An 18786-nucleotide genomic window follows, 5' to 3' on the forward strand; every position below is an offset into this window, starting at 1 on the left:
TCTAAAACAAAATAGTATCTCCCTGTGATCTTTAATACTAATATGATATCCATAGTGTAGCACCTAAGGCTAATATAATAGCTGCCCTGTGTACTTTCATGTTTTTATGGTATCCATAGCTATTATGGTTTAGATATGAGTTATCCTTTTAAAAAACTCATGTGAGTCAATTAGATAAAATTTAGATGTGTAATGACTGGATCCTGAGAGCATTAACCTACATCAGTGCACCAACTTAATGAAAGCATTAACATAATTATCCACTGATAGGGATTAACTGGGTGGTAACTGTAGGGTGTAACTGGACAAGGTGGGTAAATGGTGGCATTCCTTTGAGGTTAATATTTTGTCCCTGGGGAGAAGAGCCCTCTCTCTCTCTCTTTCTCTCTCTCTCTCTCTCTCTCTCTGTCTTTCTCTCTCTCTCTCTCCCCCCTCTCCCTCTCCTTCTTGTTTGCCAGCTTTTCTTCTCTACAGTTTTGGCAATGATGTTCTGCTTCAATTTGGACCAAGAGCTCAGCGGTAGAGTGCTTGCCTAGCATGTTTGAGGCACTGGGCTCAATTCTCAACACTGCATATAAATAAATAAAAGTCCATTGATTACTAAAAATTTTTTTAAATGAGCAATTGAGTTGTGTGTCTTTGGAGTGAGACCTCTGAAACCATGAGCAGCAAATAAGCTTTTCCTTTTTTAAATTTGTTCTGGTTAGATCCTTTGGTCGCAGTGATGAAAAAGCTGACTAAATCAGAGAGTGGGTTTTTGCTATGAATAAACTATATGATTCAGAAGTCTTTGGAGATGGTTTGTTGGGGGAGGAAGTTTGAAATATTTAGAGATAAAGCTGGGAAAGGTTTAGTATGTTGCAGGTGGAGCTTAATGAGGGATTCTGGTGGGATCTCAGAAGTCTAAAATGCCAATAGGATTGTAAAAAACAAAGAATGGAGTTGTAAGGTTTCAGAGGAAGAGGACTGCATTGAAATAGGACTAGAGGGCATTCATATTACAGTCTTGCTAGGAAGTTGACTACATTTTGCCTGTGTTCTGAGACATTCTATGGGGTTGAATTAAAAGGTGATGAACTAATTAATCTGGCAAAGGAAATTTCAAGGCAACACAGCATTCAGGTAGTGAGATGGATATTGCTGGTGACCTTTAGTCAAATTTACTGTGGATCAGATCTGAAAGCAGAGCAGAAATATTTTCACAATTTCCAGTTTGCCCAAAAAATGTAGAACTGGGGTGAAGTAAGTTGTGATTGTTCAGGACATTACCACCACTGCAGAGATGCTAAATTACTTTACCCAGAGACAATATAAAAGATGGCTTGTGGGCATCTTAGGAATTGAAAAGATATCACCTATCTCTGGCTCAAGGTTATAAAAGTAAAAATTCTTTGAGACCATTTGTGCACCTGCTTGAACAAGGGGGGCTGGGAAGTTGTTTCACCATGCCAGGCACTCAGAGGATACTACAGCCATAGTCATAGAAATCTTGCCTACTGGTTGAGATGGCGAAAGAACTTGGCATCAACCACATGGTGCTTTTTCTATTATCTTCCTTTTTTTTTGATTGGGGGACATTGGAGTTAGGGAGTTATGGAGGCTTTCACTGAGATTTCAAAGGAAAACCTGGGAGGCCAAGAAAATGGTTAGATGCTGTGGGCAACCTCTGAGAGTGTGATGTATGAAGTGAGAAGGCAGCTGGAACTGTAGTGGAGATCCCCAAGATTAAGAGATTCCAGTACCATGGAAAGTCTGCCAAGGAAAGCTGTGGGAATCAAACAGATGTATAAGCTGAGAGAGTCTTGTGGGTTTCAACCAGCAAAGCCATAGCGCAGAGCTGCACAAGCCGTTTTGGAGAGAACATCACCATGCCATGTGCCTCAGATGCTGGTTGTGGAACTATAGGTTTTGTGTGCCCAATTGAGTGTTAGTGTTTGTCTTGGATTACTCCAAGCTTGTTCTATGCTCACTTCTTCAAAGGGCCAGCTGGGCCCAGTGGGCATAGGTGAGACACCATGACCAAATGGAGTATCATCTTCTATACATTCCTGAGGGACTCTCCCTGCTGAATTTAAAAGAGATATTTTGGCTGTTCCAAGGTGTAGATGGCAAGAGGGGAGCTGAAAGAGAATATGAGGGGTGGTTTGTTCAGACCTGGACTTTCTGGGATCCACGGCTTTGGGGACATAAAATATGGGTGGAAAATATTCAAACCATAACACCATCCTTTTAGATCAAAACATGGGATGATGGACTATATTTTAGCTAAAATATGCAAACGTATGTTGAATAACCAGAACAGTGAATTTCAGAGGTTGTGCATCAGGACTAGGTAGTGGCACAGCTCTCTCTACAATACACTAAACAAGCTAATCAATCAACAGAATCCAAGCTCAGGATGCATTTGCTACCTGTGGAAAAGAGATGAAATTAAAAGTTGGGATAGGGGAATGAAGCTGTAGGATAATGTCTTCTAAGCTAATCAGAGGTGGGACATAGGGACCCTAATGCAGCCACATCCAGGTTCTCCCCTAGATGTGGTTCTTTGGGGATCCTGGAGTTGCCTCCATGTTTGTCTGTTGTATCCCTGGAAGCTCCTATGGATGGACAAAGATGCAGGCCTGGGTTGTTGTGCTTGCATTTTTCTGAGTTTACCACCCATATCCATAACTTTGAAATCTCTTTCCATAGGCAGCAACTGCACACTGAGCCTGAGTTTATCAGCTGCATATACAGGTGTTTCTATTCAGAATTCACTTTTCCCTCTGTGAGGTATACAAAGGTAAGGGCAGTCCAGGTTCCAGACCAGAGTAGAGACCTCAGGGAGCTCAGAGACACCAGGGCCTCCATGGCATAGATTTATAGCAGTTATGCTATTTGTTCACCCATTGAAGCACATCCTGATTGCTTAAGGTATTGGGGCATTGTGAATAGAACTACTATATGTAATTGCATGCTGTTATCTAGATATACATTTTTGAGGAAGTTGTCTATGTTTTTAGGATTGTGTGGTGACACCATCTAACTTTAGGGAAAATGCCCAGTTTTTTGGTAGTGTTGAACTGTTGTGTGTTCTTCCAGCAAGGCACAAGCGTGCCTGTGGCTGCTCATCATCCTCATGGTTGATACCACACTTAATAAAGACCTTGGCAGCTCAGTAGGTGTACAGTGCACCTTGGGGTCTTAGTTTGTGCTTTCCTCATGACAGGTGATACTAAGAATCATTTGTATGCTTCTTTGCCATGTCGTATTTTTCTTGTGAGTTGTCTGTTCATGTCTTTACCAATTATGTTGTCTTATTGTTGAATGTCTCACTATTTTTTTTACACAAGTTTGTTGTAGACATATATCTTCCAAAGATTCCCCCAGTGTTTGACTTGTCTTTTCATTTCTTTATATGATTTTTTTTACAGAGAAATTTACTACAGTGCACATCAGGTTTTCTTTCATGGATTTCTTGTTGTTATCATTTGTTTGCTTGGTAGCTGGTATTGAACCCAGAGGAGCTTAACCACTGAGCCACATCCCCAGCTTTTATGGATTTTTTTGCGGGGGCTACATATAAAACCTTATCATGAAACATGTGGTGATGCACATCTTCTGGAGTTTTACAGTTTCACATTTTAAATTCAAGTCTAGGGAGTATTTTGATAGGTTCTGGCATCCATATGTGTGGCTTCTTGAAGTGTGTTCTTTTGCAGTCAGTGCTGTCTAGTTTAGGTTTATAAACAGTTTGTTGTGAATTTCTGGAATGCACTGAATCTTCAGATCAGGTTTGAGATAATTTCATCTTAATTATATTGAGACCTGAGCAAAGAATATCTCTGCATTTATTTATATTTCATTTGATTTCTTTATAAACATTTCAAGATTTTCTGAAAGTATGTTTGTACTTTAAGACTTACATGTAAGTACTTCAAATTTGGGGTCTCTATTTTAAATATTAATGCTTTAAAATTTTTCTTATTCCAGTTTATAAATTTCACTGTTTCCCCTACATGATGGCTGAAATATAGGAAATCAATGAAATTTTGTCTATGGGTCATGTACTTTGCTGCTTGCTATCTCCATCCATTCTGATCAAGACATAGGATGCTGGGCTCTATTTCTTTTTGATTTCAAAAATCATGACCTGGAATAGTCAGAACTATGAATTTCAGAGCTTCACTGTGCCTAGCACAAGGGGGTGTAGCTCTGAACAGTGAACAGCCAGCACCCAGCATCCTGCACTGCCCACAGTGGCCAGCGGGGACACTCAGAACAATGTTCTCTGATCAACTTCTTTTGGGGGCTGTGTTCTGTGCCCTAATCAAACTTCCTTCTCCTGGGGACCCATATAAGAGATGCCACATCTAGGGACTCCTAGGGGCTTTATCTAAGGTTTAGACCAGAATGTGTGTGTGTGTGTGTGTGTGTGTGTGTGTGTGTGTTTTATCCTGGGAACACACCTAGAAAGATACCATGGCCTGGGGATGCCTGGTGGATATGTCTATGGTGAGGACCAGAGCTTCCTTCTCCCTGACACTTACCCATGGAGACTCCACTGTGATATCAGGATGACTGAGATCCACGTGAGGAAAACATGAGGAAGAAGCTTCTTGTGTACTGCCTGGTGTGCTGAGAAGGAGGTTCTGCCATGTTCTTTATTTTCTCAGGTAATATTTTAGCAGAACTTATTTTACAACAGTATTTCTTACTGAGGCTTTGGCTGATCATTATCATGGTATGTCAATGTATTTTGTGTGGCTTGAGTGTCTAAGGACACAAATGCCCCCTCAAGGTGGTGCAGGGAGGGCCCAGGCCTGGAGTCTCACTGGGGCCTGAGGGTAAGGGCTCATGAAAATGCAGCAAGAAGCTCTCAGGAGCCTCTAGGGTGAGAGATGTAAAGATTACAATAGTTTGCACTACCCTGAATCCTGGGTAACTGCAGTATCCTCATTGCAGTTACCAGAGCCTTATGCAGTGAGGGCAGCATCGGTCAAATGACAGACTGTACTACTCATAATTCTTGGGAACCTGCAGCTTGCATAGACCTCTGCAGAGAGGGCTGTACTGACAAAAAATTAAACTATGCTACCAATAACTTTTGGGTGCCTGCTCTGCCCAGGAGCTTCTGAGGTGAGAATTGCAAGGGCAGAATACCAGACTTCAATGCTCAGAATCTCTGGGATTGCCTACATACCCTGTAACCCTGTAAATCCCAGAGGTTTCTATGGTGACAGTTGTATTGGTAGAACACACTACCTAGAATCTCCAGGGTACCAGGGAAAGCATGGGGTCTTCACCTTCTGTGATCCTCAGCAGGACTGTGCAGGCAAACCCTAGACTGCATTATCCAGAACTGTCAGGGACTGCAGCTCCCAGAATCCTCTGTGGTGAGTGTGAAAACAATTGAACTGCATTACCCACAATCCTAAGGGGGAATTTGAGTTTCAGAATTTTCTGCAGTGAGTAGGAAAAACACAGGACTATATTACCCACAAATCCAGGTTCTTCTACCCTCCTACAGTGGTCACCCTGGGCTAGGAATTAACAGAGTTTCTTAAAATCCCTGATTCTAAAATGGGGCAGACCCTGGCTAAGTCACTCTGTCTCAAAGACTACATGTCCCAGAAGCCTTTGTGGTGGTCTGTTTCTGGCTTCTGCCCTTGGGTACCTGAGTGAGGGTCTAGACTCCCTATGGTGGCCTCCCTCTGTTCCTCTGCCCACCTGGCTCAGGCTGCTGCAGCACTTGGCCTGGTGGAGTGCAGGGAGGGGGTCTCCTGGACTCCATTTCTCCTCTCCTGAGATTCCACTCCTCATTGTGCCATAGCCAGACCAAGTTACAGCAGTGGGAACATATTTTATTCAGTAACTGCTGAGGGTGGAAGAATGTGCTGACATTCACCAAGGAGCTGGGAGAGGCCCCACCTGTGAGCCAGGAGCAGCTCCTGCACATGCGCATGTGGCCAAAGGGGCATGGTTAAGAAGGGGCGGGACCTCACTGCCATCTTTAATGCTGCCTCCCTGAGAGTGAGGAGAGCTGGCTTCCCATTCAGGGCCAACCCGGGAGAGCCCCAGCTTACTGGAATGTTGGGTCACTCCACAGAGAGGGGCAGAGCTCCCTTCTCAGAGCAATTGAGAGAGACACCCAGGTTGGGGACTCTCGTGGGTCATGCCTCCAGGGACTCTCGGAGCTCCCTTCTCAGAGCAACCTCAGCAGACTCTTGGCTTAGAGACTTCGTGAGTCAAGGCTCTAGGAATGCCTGGGGTTCCTTTGTCCTCAGAGTAGCTTGAGGGGGACGCCTGTCTTGGGGACCCTCATGTGGCACGTTTCTAGGGTTTCCAGGATTTCCTGAGGGAGATGCCAGGGTTGGGGACCCTCATTCTCATGTCTCTTAGTAGGCCCGGGGTTCCCTTCTCCTCAGAGTGGCCTGGAGGAGACGCCAGTGTGCGACTCTCTTGGGTCATGTCTCTAGGGACGCCTGGGGTTCCCTTCTCTTCAGAGTTGTCTGAGGAAGACTCCTGGTGTGGGGAGCCTCATGGGTCATGTCTGTAGGGATGCCCAGGGTTCCGTTCTCCTCAGAGTAGCCTGAGGGAGATGCCTGGTGTGGGGCAACCCTATTTTGTATTATAGAGATAGGGTTTCACTGAGTTGCTTCATGCCTTGCTTTTTGCTCAGGCTGGTTTTGAACTCAAGATTCTTCTGCCTCAGCCTTCCGAGCCACTTAAATTTAAATATATCTCTTCTAACAAAGCCAGAATTTATTAAAAATACATTCAATTTTTTTATGGAACTGAACTCATGAACGACATTTTTCTCTTTCTTTAACCTTTGCTTAGTTTTTTAAAATTCTTTTTTAGTTGTAGAAGGGCACAATACATTTATTTTATTTATTTATTTTTATGTGGTGATGAGGATCAAACCCTGCCTCACACATGCTAGGCAAGCACTCTACCACTGAGCTACCACAGCCAACCTTTTTCTTTTGGTGGAGAGTTTAATTAGCAAGAAGCCACCCCTCCAGGACCCTCCCCCTAAGGCCTCCCCCTCCAGACCCCACCAATATTCTATGGCCCTGCACATCCTCCTGAACCACCCTTGCCCCTTTTTCCTACCCTGCCTCTCCTCTAGGTCCTACTCATGTTCTAGGACCTGCCCCCTCCTTCAGGTCCCACCCATCTGCCAGGCCCTGCCCCCTTGTGACCCATTCTCCCCCTCCTTCAGACCCTGCCTCTCCTCCAGACCTTTCCCTTCTTCCTGTCTTGCACCTCCTCCAGACCTCACCCTCCTCCTTTTATTTTTATTTTTTTTTAATTGCACATGGACACAATACCTTTATTTTGTTTATTTATTTTTATGTGGTGCTGAATATTGAACCCAGTGCCTCAACATGCTAGGCACGTGCTCTACCACTGAGCCATAAACCCAGCCCAACCCTCCTCCTCTTTAAGTCCCTGCCTCTTCTCCAGAACCCACCCATCTTCCAGGCCCCCTCATCCTCCTCCTGACCTTCCTTCCCCCTCCTCCAGACTCTGCCCCTGCTAGTCTAGGATGAGCAGCTCCTGGCTGCTGTGCTAATTGGCAGTATATTTGTAATTGTGCACAAATAATGTCTGTTGTACAAACACTGACATCCTGCATTGGATGAATTATCTTGACTATATCAGAATTTGATATGCCATAAAATAAATTTAGAAAAATCACCTTTCTATCTCTCTTTTTTTCTGTATAGATCATGGACATTTGAAATAAAACCAGAATTTGTTAAATGGCAGATGACAGCCAGCCTTGAGCCCTGATGATCCCAGGATCCCATCCAGTGGGAGGACTCTAAGTACCAGTCCAAGGTTTTGTATGCTAATTGATTCATTTAGTTTTCTTATTTTAGAGTTATTTTACTATGTAATTCCTCATGGCCTCAAGTCTGTGCAGTAGGTTTTTCCTATTCAATTTTTATTTAATATTCTTTCAGTTTTCTACATAATTTTTAAAATATTTTTTTTAGTTGTCAGTGGATCTTTTTATTTTATTTATTTATTTTGTTTATATGTGGTGCTGGGGATTGAACCCAGGGCCTAACACATGCCAGGCAAATGCTCTGCCTTTGTGCCACAACTCTAGCCCTTTATAGAATTTTTAATTCTGTGAACTTTTATTTTGTATAAGGAATATTTTAAAAATTACTTTTAGCTTACTTTGTTTTTGATTGAGAGAATTGGCTTGTTTGAGAGAATTGTATTGTTTGGAAATGCTCATAATCAAATGATTTTAATTAATTTCCACTTATTAAGGTATCTTTGGAGACTGGATGTGCAGCTCAGTGGCAGAGCACTTTCCTGGCATGTGAGAGCCCATGGAGTCCATCCCAGCACTACAGACACAGAAGATGTCTTTGACAGGACTCAAGCATGAGAGGCATGCTTTAAAAAGATCATGTATTGGGGCTGGGGTTGTGGCTCAGTAGTAGAGCACTCACCTAGCTCGTTCGAGGCCCTGGGTTCGATCCTCAGCACCACATAAAAATAAGAAAATAAAACAAAGGTATTGTGTCCAACTACAACTAAAAATAAATAAAATTTTTTTAAAAAGGTCATGTATTTACACATACATACATATACCACAGTGCCTCTTCCAAATTCATATGAAATTATTCTAAGAAAATTTCAAATCAGTTTTAAAAGAGAAGAGGGATGATGATATTTTTAATGTCAACTATTGATATTTTTTTGATATTTAAAACCACTATAGATGAAATCTCCTGAGATGCAAATCATCACAAAATGTAAGAGACAGGTCAGTAGCTGCTTTTTTTGTAATTCAGATACATTTACTAAAAATAAGCTTTTTAAAAAACATATATTTTCTTCTTTTCAAATTTAGAAAGAATTTCCATATGTCCTATTAAAGTTTTATATTCATCAGAAAGTTCTCTTATTCCTTGCATTCAAAGGGATGGGCCTTCTAATGAGCATGATACTTTATGTTGTCAGGAATACTTTTGGGAGAACTCTATTAAGTGTTTTACCTCTGTTCAGAATATCATTTTGATATTGCTTTTGATTTCAGAAATTTGTCTTTCTTTTGAAATTATGTATTTATTAATATTTAGGGTTATTTCATTTGGGAAATGCCATGATTTCATTTTATCCTAATGTTGGTGACCCTATGTGCTTATAAGGTGGCTTTCAGAATGCAGTTGAGTATCTTTCTCATATTTGTTGGATTCATTAGAGAAGTACATCCACTTTTGATCATATTTAAATGGTTACATTTGAATTATTAGAAGCAGAAATCAGACATGTTAGTATTGTGAGCTGAACAAAGTGCAGGTTTACTTTAATTATTTTGAGGAGGTTGACATAATGGCTACTGCCCTGTTCTGAACCTGCCATAGTTGTCTCACCTGGAGAATTTTTTTTTGGCACTGGGGATTAAACCCAGGGCCTTGCATGTGCTATGCAAGCCCTGAGCTACGTATGTCCCCAGTCCTTGTTACAATTTCATTTTGATACAGGGTCTAGCTGAATTGCTAATATCAGCCTCAAATTTGTGATCCTTCTGCTTTATCCTCCCAAATAGCTGAGATGAGAGGTATGTGTCAAAGTGCCTGGCTTGTCCTGGAGGATTTTGATGTCAGTATCACATGTTTCCAATGTGTTAATAATTTCCTAAGCTAGATTATGTTCATTTTTCTTATCAACAGTCAATAAAGCCTTTTTGTTGTTTTGATGGTATGCTTAATGTGAACATGCTTTATGATGTGACACCACCGTTCATGATGGTCTAGGTATGCGATACACCATAAGGAGAGTATTTTGATTCTGAGAGTCTCAAGTGTTTTAGGTCCAACATGTTTCCTTAAGAGGAATGATTATTCATTTTCTATTTGATTACACAAATAAGACACAAATTATTTTTTTTTCCTTTTGTGGTTCTGGGGGTTGGTCCTAGGGCCTCCTGCATGGTAGGAAATCTTTCTACCACTTAGGTACATCCCCAGCCCCATAGATCCTTTAGTTGTCATTGGCTTCATGATGAGCTAGTGACACTAAAATTACTTAGAATTTCAACTAGATTTAGACTCATGCAAGAGTTTGGGCATTCACAGCTCCTTGTGATTTCTAAAAGGTAGAGTGTTTTCCCACAACACAGCAGCATCTATTATCACTCCTGGACTGAGCTGACACCTTTGCTTCTCTTGGCTCACCACTTCCTGCAGAGGTGTTGGAGGAGATGACTATTTCTTTGACTATTTGTCCCAGTGACAAATATTTGATTATATTGCCGCTAAAAGGTATGCATAGAAATAAAATAGAGACAAGGATTCTTTGGGATAAGTCATTCAGTCACAGGGAGTCAATTTGTATTAGGACTTTTTTTTTTTTTAATAAAGTCATTCTTTAGGGAAAGTTAAACCATGAGTTGAAATAGAATCTCTAAAATGTCATTTTTCCCCCTCTAGTGATCAAGTTTTAAGAAGACAAACCTAGAACCTAGTGACAGCATAAAAATATAATAAGTTAACATATGTTATTATTTCAACATGAAATATGTAGAAGAGGCACATACTTTCAATTTTATATGAGTTTGAACTATTTGATTTTTGTGTTATAAATGTTCCTAATAAAATACAGAACTAGCTAAGCGTGTCAGTTACCAGTAATTAACTGTATGAATAATTAAACAAGTAGGTGTTTGAGAAAATATAACCATGTCCTAAGATTTTACTTTAGAGTAGTTTAATCTTTTTTTTTTTGTGGTGGGGTACTGGGGATTGAATCCAGGGGCACTTAATCACTGAGCCACATCCCCAGCCCTTTTTTGTATTTTATTTAGAGGCAGGGTCTCACAGAGTTACTTAGGGCCTCACTAAGCTGCTGAGGCTGAGTTTGAACTTGAAATCATCCTGCCTGAGCCCCCAAGACACTGGGATTAAAGGCATGTGCTACCATGCCAGGCTTAGTTTTATTTTTATACAGAAATTGAAAAGAAAGTGCAGAGATTTCCCAGGTAGCCTCAACCTGGTTTCTTCCCTTGTTATGATTTAGGTGAGCTGTGTCTAAAGTGTTAACATCTTAGACCATTTGTCATGAAGAAAAAATACTGGTATGTTACAATTAACTGAAATCATATGTCCTTTGGATTCTCAGTTCTGTGTCTTCCTGTTCTAGGATACCATTTAGGAGCCAACATGACATCCAGTCATCATGTCTCCATAGACTTCTCTTGGGGTGACAGTTTCTGTGAACTTCCTTGTTCTGATGACCTTGACAGTATTGAGGAGGACTTATCAGGTATTTTTTTAGATTGTTCTCCATTGAATTTTCCTTGTTTTTTTTTTCATATTTAAACTGGGGCTGTGGGTCTGGGGGAGGCATGTCACAGAGGTTGAGAACTGCTCTGTCATCTTTTGTCCTTATTGTCATATTAGTATTGACTGTGCTCACCTGGCTGAGGAAGTGCCTTTCAGGTTTCCTTGTTTTTCTCCTATTTAGCCTGGGGCTATTGGACTGGGGGAAGCTGGCTGCTGAGATGAAAAGCAGCTCTATCATCTCATGTCCTCAAGGTGAAGTGTTAGTATTGATTGTGCTCACCTGTTTGAGGAAGGGCCATTCATGTTTCTTACTGTGAAGTTACTCTTTTTTGCATGTCCACATTGTCTGTTCTTCTGGAGGAAGTAACAATGCAGAGCCCACACTTAGGCATCAGAGAGTTAGCTCTACCTCCTTGATGGCTGTGTCTCTCTCAATTATATGGGATTCTTCTGCACAAGAGTTTTCTCCTCAACCTCATTTGTTTGTGTATTCAGTCATTTATTTATACCAGTAGTCTGGATAGTTTCCTTAAGCTGTTTTTTTGTCCCCCCCCTTTTTTTAAATAGTACTTTGCTGCTCAATTCATTGGGGATTCTTTCCATTGGAGATCTTTCCATTATCTCCTGTTGTCCTTTAACATATTTTCTGGTTTTGTCTCAAAGTTTTTTCTTTCTGATATTTAAATTAATATTTAAAATTACCCTGACTTATATATTTACTGTCTTACTCTTAGTATCAGCCATTTCTTCAAAGAGTCCTGGCTCCTTTGATTAGAGAGTGATATTAAAATCTTTCATCTGGCAGGGGCTGTGGCTCAGTGGTAGTTGACTCATCTGGCATGTGTGAGGCACTGGGTTCGATCCTCAGCACCACATAAAAATAAACAAATAAAATAAAGGTCTTTAAAAAAGTCTATAAAACATATTTCATCTTGCATCTTGATCCACACAACTGACAATGCAAAGAAGTGTATATGTATTCTAATCTTTTCATATCCCCTAGTTATAACTATGTTTATGTGGAACCATCTGTGAATGTTTTAAGCAAAATGTGAGTTTATACGGATATGCAGTCAGTGGATTCTGACCCCTTATGACATAGATCCCTCTGCCTTCACCCCTTGTTTATCATAACTTCTCACTCCATCTAGCTCCTAGTTTCTGCCATATAATTAATTCATTGTTTCATTATGAGCAATGAATTTATTATTCAGATTATGGGCTTTGACATGATAAGAAATACACATTCAGGGCTGGGGATGTGGCTCAAGCATTAGCGCGATCTCCTGGCACTCGTGCGGCCCAGGTTCGATCCTCACCACCACATACAAACAAAGATGTTGTGTCCGCCGAAAACTAAAAAAAAAAAAAAAAGAAATACACATTCAGACTCTCTTCACCCAGTTCCTGGTGCAGCACTCCTAAAATCTTCATATTTTCTGAGTGACAGAGGTGTTAGGAGCATCTTTTGTTCCAATATTGATTCTTTTACCTTGGTTATTTGCACAGAGCTCCTAACTCCTGCAGAATCTCCTGGGGGCCTAGGAGGGAATTGTGCTTTAATAAGGACTTTTGGTGGGCTCTAGGGCAGCTTCAGGATGGAGGATGGTCATGAGAAAAACCACAGGAAGGGTGGTGCACTCCAACTCCATGTAGATGGAGACTCCTGTGCTGGGAGGCTCCTGGGCCTCATCCTGCACAATTCTTCCTCTGTAATTTGGTCTTTTCTAGAATGTCATAAAAGGTAAACCATACAGCATGTAGCCTCTTCAGCCTGGCTTATTTTACTTAGCAGTGTATCAGGTAGGATTTATCTATGTCTCTGTGTAGGGTGGCAGTTCATTCCTTTATATTCTGTGTTGGTTATGCATTCAGCTATGGGAGGACGTTCTTATTTATGATCTGATCAGCATCATAGAGCTGCTATGCATAATTACATGTTAGTTTTGTTTTGACATACTTTTTTCAAAGAATTTCTCTAAATGAAGATAATTTATAGGGACACTGTTGGGTCATAGATTGGACTCTTTTGCTTTGGGAAGAACTGGCACATCATCTTTCAAAGTGGCCATGCCACATGTTCTCCTAGTAATGCCTGAGACTGCTGGTATCTCACATCCTGCAGCTGTTGGTGCACTGCTGTTTCTTAGAGTTCAGCAGTTCTAATAGCTGTGCCATACTACCTCACTATTGTTTTAATTTATGATTCCCTGATGATATGGGATGCTGAACATCATTTTGTATAACTATTTGCCATGTTTTACAGAGTAGGAAAAAAAATTGTGTGTGTGTGTGTGTGTGTGTGTGTGTAGTGCTGGGGATTGAACTCCAGGCCTCACATAAACTAGGCAAGTGCTCTACCACTGAGTTATATCCCATCCTTTAAAAAATTTCCTAGGCTGGGCTCAAGTTTGCAATCTTCCTGCCCCAGCCTTTTGAGTAAATGGGATTGTTGGCCTGCAACAGTGCACTTCATAAAAAAATGAACTTTATAAAGTCCATGTTATTGGTATTTTTTTTCAGTCAGTTGGCATTTGGTATTGTGAGTTAAAACTCATCATCAAGGACTGGGGAAGTAGCTCAGTATTAGAAAGTTTGTATAGCATGTGTGAGGCCCTGCATTCAATCCCTCATACCAGAAACAAATATACACTACCATCACTAAATCTAAGATCACATAGATTTTCTTATTTCTTTTCAGATTTCTTTTAGTTTTACCACATTTTAGTTATGGACTATTATGAGTTAATTTTTGTAGGAGTTTCTGTTTTTGTCTGCATTCATTTCACTCAATATGGTCTGAATTACTTGTTCAATCACCATTTCTTAAAAAACAAGGATACTGGGTTTCATTTTAGTTTGAATTTCCAAAATCATGGCCTTGAGTAATCTAGATACAGTACTGAATTTCATCCATTTCTCAGGAATGTCAGAGGGTGTGGTGAGCCGCTTCTGCCGTTTATGCAAATTATGGTCGCCATTACAAGATGGCGCTGGCTCCGCTGTGGTCTGTGACAAACAACTCCTTATTTGGGAGAGTTGGCGCATGACTTTTCATCACCCTATGAGAAAGCTCCACGTGGCTGCTTTGCATTGGGGCTTGAGATGCTTTATTAAGGCTGGGAGGGGCATCCGAGAGGGAGATGAAGAACTATCAAGGGCCTGAAATAAACTACTGAAAGAAGATTCCTGAGTGTTGCGTCTTCCTTGCGGGCAAGAAGTCGCGACAAGAGGGTGCCCATACACCACTGAATTGAAGCATTCTGTGCTGGGTCCTAATGACCACCAGAGGGTATGTGCCACCTTCCTGGATATGGCAGTGTCATAATACTGTTATGGTGTAGTGATAATGCTAACATGTTGTCCATGTGCAGCCTCTAATGCTAATGTATTATACATAGTAGCCTTTGATGCTATTGTGTCCACATGTGGCCTCTGATACAAATATAGTATCTGTAGAGTGGACTTGAATACTAATACAACAGCTTCCATGTTAATATAATGTCCACATCATGGCCTCTAATACTAAAATAATATTCACAACATGGCATCAAAAACTAATATAATAACTGCCCTGTGGTCTCTAATCCAAATATAATATACATACTATAACATCTAAAACAAAATAGTATCTCCCTATGATCTTTAATACTAATATGATAAGCACCTAAGGCTAATATAATAGCTATCCTGTGTCCTTTCATGTTCCTATGGTATCCATAGCTATTGTGGTTTAGATATGAGTTTTCCTTTAAAAATCTCATGTGTGAGTCAATGAGAGAAAATTTAGATGTGTAATGATTGGATCCTGAGAGCATTAACCTACATCAGTGCACCAACCTAATGAAAGCATTAACCTAATTATCCACTGATAGGGATTAACTGGGTGGTAACTGTAGGATATAAAGATAAAGATTAGGGTATAAAGATAAAGATTACGATGGATCAAAATATGGGATGATGGGCTCTATTTTAGCTAAAAATATGCAAACGTATGTTGAATAACCAGAACAGTGAATTTCTGAGGTTATGCATCAGGACTAGGTAGTGGCACAGCTCTCTGCAACACTAAACAAGCTAATCAATCAACAGAATCCAAGCTCAGGATGCATTTGCAACCTGAGGAAAGAGATGAAATTAAAATTGGGACGGGGGGGGGGTATGAAGCTGTAGCATAATGTCCTCTAAGCTAATCAGAGGTGGGTCACAGGTGTCCTAATGGCAGCCACCTCCAGGTTCTCCCCTAGATGTGGTTCTGTGGGGATCCTGGAGTTGCCTCCAAGTTTGCCTGTTGTTCCCCAGGAAGCTCCTATGGACAAAGATGCAGGCCTGGGTTGTTGTGCTTGCATTTTTCTGAGTTTACCACCCACATTCAGAACTTTTTAATCTCTTTCCACAGGCAGCAACTGCATACTGAGCCTGAGTTTATCAGCTGCATTTACAGGTGTTTCTATTCAGAATTCACTTTTCCCTCTGTGAGGTGTGCAAAGGTAAAGGCAGTCCAGGGTCCAGACCAGAGTAGAGACCTGGGGGAGCTCAGAGACACCAGAGCCTCCATGGCATAGATTCATAGCAGTTATGCTATTTGTTCACCCATTGAGACACATCCTGATTGCTTAAGGTATTGGGGCATTGTGAATAGAACTGCTATATGTAATTGCCTGCTGTTAACTAGATATATATTTTTTTGAGGCAGTTGTCTATATTTTTAGGACCATATGGTGACACCATGTCTAACTTTGGGAAAAATGGCCAGTTTTTTGATAGTGGTGAGCTGTTGTGTGCTGTACCAGCAATGCATAAGAGTTCCTGTGGCTGCTCATCATCCTCATGGTTGATATTGCACTTAGTAAAGACCTTAGCAGCTTAGTAGTTGTGCAGTGCACCTTGGAGTCTTAGTTTGTGCTTTCCTCTTGACAGGTGAGACTAATAGTCATTTCTATGCTTCTTTGCCATCTTGTATCTTTCTTGTGCATTGTCTGTTCAGATCTTTACCCATTATGTTGTGTTATTGTTGAATGTCTTACTATATTTTGTACACAAGTTTGTTTTAGACATATACCTTCCAACGTTTCCCCCAGTCTTTGACTTATCTTTTTATTTCCTTAATATGATTTTTTTTACAGAGAAGTAAATACAGTCCACATTATCAGGTTTTTCTTTCAAGGATTTGTTGTTGTTATTGTTTGTTTGTTTGGTAGCAGGGATTGAACCCAGGGGTGCTTAACCACTGAGCCACATCCCCAGCTTTCATGGATTTTTTTGGGGGGTGCTGTATATAGAACCTCATCATGAAACATGTGGTCATGCACATCTTCTAGAGTTTTACAGTTTTCCATTTTAAATGCAAGTCTAGAGAGTATTTTGATAGGTTCTGGCATCCATATGTGTGGCTTCTTGAAGTGGGTCCTTTTGCAGTCAGTGCTGTCTAGTCTAGGTTTAAAAACAGTTTGTTGGGAATTTCTGGAACGCACTGAATCTTCAGGTCAGGTTTGAGATAATTTCATGTTAATTATATTGAGACCTGAACAAAGTATATCTGCATTTATTTATATTTCATTTGATTTCTTTCTAAACATTTCAAGATTTTCTGAAAGAATGATTGTACTTTAAGACTTACATGAAAGTACTTCAAATTTGGGGTGTCTATTTTAAATATTAATGTTTTAAAATTTTTCTTATTCCAGTTTATAAATTTCACTATTTCCTCTACATGATTGCTGAAATCAATGAAATTTTGCCTATGGGCCATGTATTTTGCTGCTTGCTATTTCCATTCATTGTGATCAAGACATAGGATGCTGGGCTCTATTTCTTTTTGATTTCCAAAATCATGACCTGGAATAGTCAGAAGTATGAATTTTAGAGCTTCACTGTGCCTAGCACAAGGGGGTTCAGCTCTGAACAGTGAACACCCAGCATCCTGCACTGCCCACAGTAGCCAGCAGGGGACACTCAGAACAACTGTCTCTGATCAACTGTTTTGGGAGCTGTGTTCTGTGCCCTAATCAAACTTCCTTCTACTGGGGACTCACCTGAGAGATGCCAAATCTAGGGACTCCTAGGGGCTCTATCTAAGGTATAGATCAGAGAGTTTTTTTTTAACCTGGGAACACACCTAGAAAGATACCATGGCCTGGGGATGCCTGGTGGATATATCTATGGTGAGGACCAGAGCTTCCTTCTCCTTGGCACCTACCCATAGAGACTCCACTGTGGATTCAGGATGACTGAGGTCCATGTGAGGAAAACATGAGGAAGAAGCTTCCTGTGCACTGCCTGGTGTGCTGAGAAGTAAGTTCTGCCATGTTCTTTACTTTCTCAGCTAATATTTTAGCAGAACTTATTTTACAACAATATTTCTTTTTTTTCAATATTTATTTTTTAGTTTTTGGTGGGTACAACATCTTTATTTTTTTTATGTGGTGCTGAGGATCAAACCCAGTTCCCCAGGCCATGCCAGGTGAGTGCGCTACTGCTTGAGCCACATCCCCAGCCCCACAACAACAACAGTATTTCTTACTGAGGCTTTGGCTGATCATTATCATGGTATGTCAATGTGTTTTGTGTGGCTTGAGTGTCTAAGGACACAAATGCCCCCTCAAGGTGGTGCAGGTGGGGCCCAGTGCCTGGAGTCTCACTGGGGCCTGAGGGTAAGGGCTCATGAAAATGCAGTAAGAAGCTCTCAGGAGCCTCTAGGGTGAGAGATGTAAAGATTATGATGGATTGCAGTACCCTGAATCCTGGGTAACTACAGAATCCTCATTGCAGTTACCAGAGCCTTCTGAAGTGATGGCAGTATGGGTCAAATGACAAACTGTACTACCCATAATTCTTGGGGACCTGCAGCTTGCTGAGACCTCAGCAGAGAGGGCTGTACAAAAAAATTAAAGTATACTACCAATTACTTTTGGGTGCCTGCTCTGCCCAAGAGCCTCTGGGGTGAGAATTGCAAGGGCAGAATACCAGACTTCAATGCTCAGAACTTCTGGGGATGCCTATATACCCTGACCCTGTAAGTCTCAGAGGTTTCTGTGGTGACAGTTGTATTGTTAGAGCACACTACCTAGAATCTCTAGGGTACTGGGAAAGCATGGGGTCTTCAGCTCCCGTGATCCTCAGCAGGACTGTGCAGGCAAACCCTAGACTGCATTATCCAGAATCGTCAGGGACTGCAGCTCTGTGGTGAGTGGGCAAACTATTGAACTGCATTACTCACAATCCTAAGGGGGAATTTGAGTTTCAGAATTTTCTGCAGTGAGTAGGAAAAACACAGGACTATATTACCCACAAATCTTGGTGCCAGCGGCTCTCAGGATCCTCTGTTGTGAGGACTTTGGACTGAGAGCTTAACTACAGTATCCAGAATCCTTGGTGAGGTGTGTTGCCCAGGTGAGTATGCAGCCTGCAACTCCCAGAGGCCTTCCAGTTGAGAGCTGTGCATTATGCAGGTCAGACTACAATACCTACAATTCCTGGGACACACTGG

The 18786-nt window shown here is 41.2% G+C and overlaps 1 long non-coding RNA gene across 3 annotated transcripts in view; it reads left to right on the forward strand.

Annotated features, from left to right (window-relative positions):
- Positions 1–11271, forward strand: part of LOC125617003 — a 24053-nt gene extending 12782 nt beyond the window's left edge. For 2 of the 3 annotated variants that reach the window (XR_007347870.1, XR_007347872.1), the window contains 2 exons: positions 7716–7835; positions 11155–11271. This is a non-coding gene — a long non-coding RNA (uncharacterized LOC125617003). Of the gene's footprint in view, positions 1–7715; positions 7836–8274; positions 8427–11154 lie in introns of those variants that run through there. The other variant, XR_007347871.1, reaches the window with a different exon arrangement.
- Positions 11272–18786: the final 7515 nt, after the last annotated feature.

The sequence above is a fragment of the Marmota marmota genome, unplaced genomic scaffold (genome assembly GCF_001458135.2).
Source record: "Marmota marmota marmota unplaced genomic scaffold, marMar, whole genome shotgun sequence".
Taxonomy (NCBI): Eukaryota; Metazoa; Chordata; class Mammalia; order Rodentia; family Sciuridae; genus Marmota; species Marmota marmota.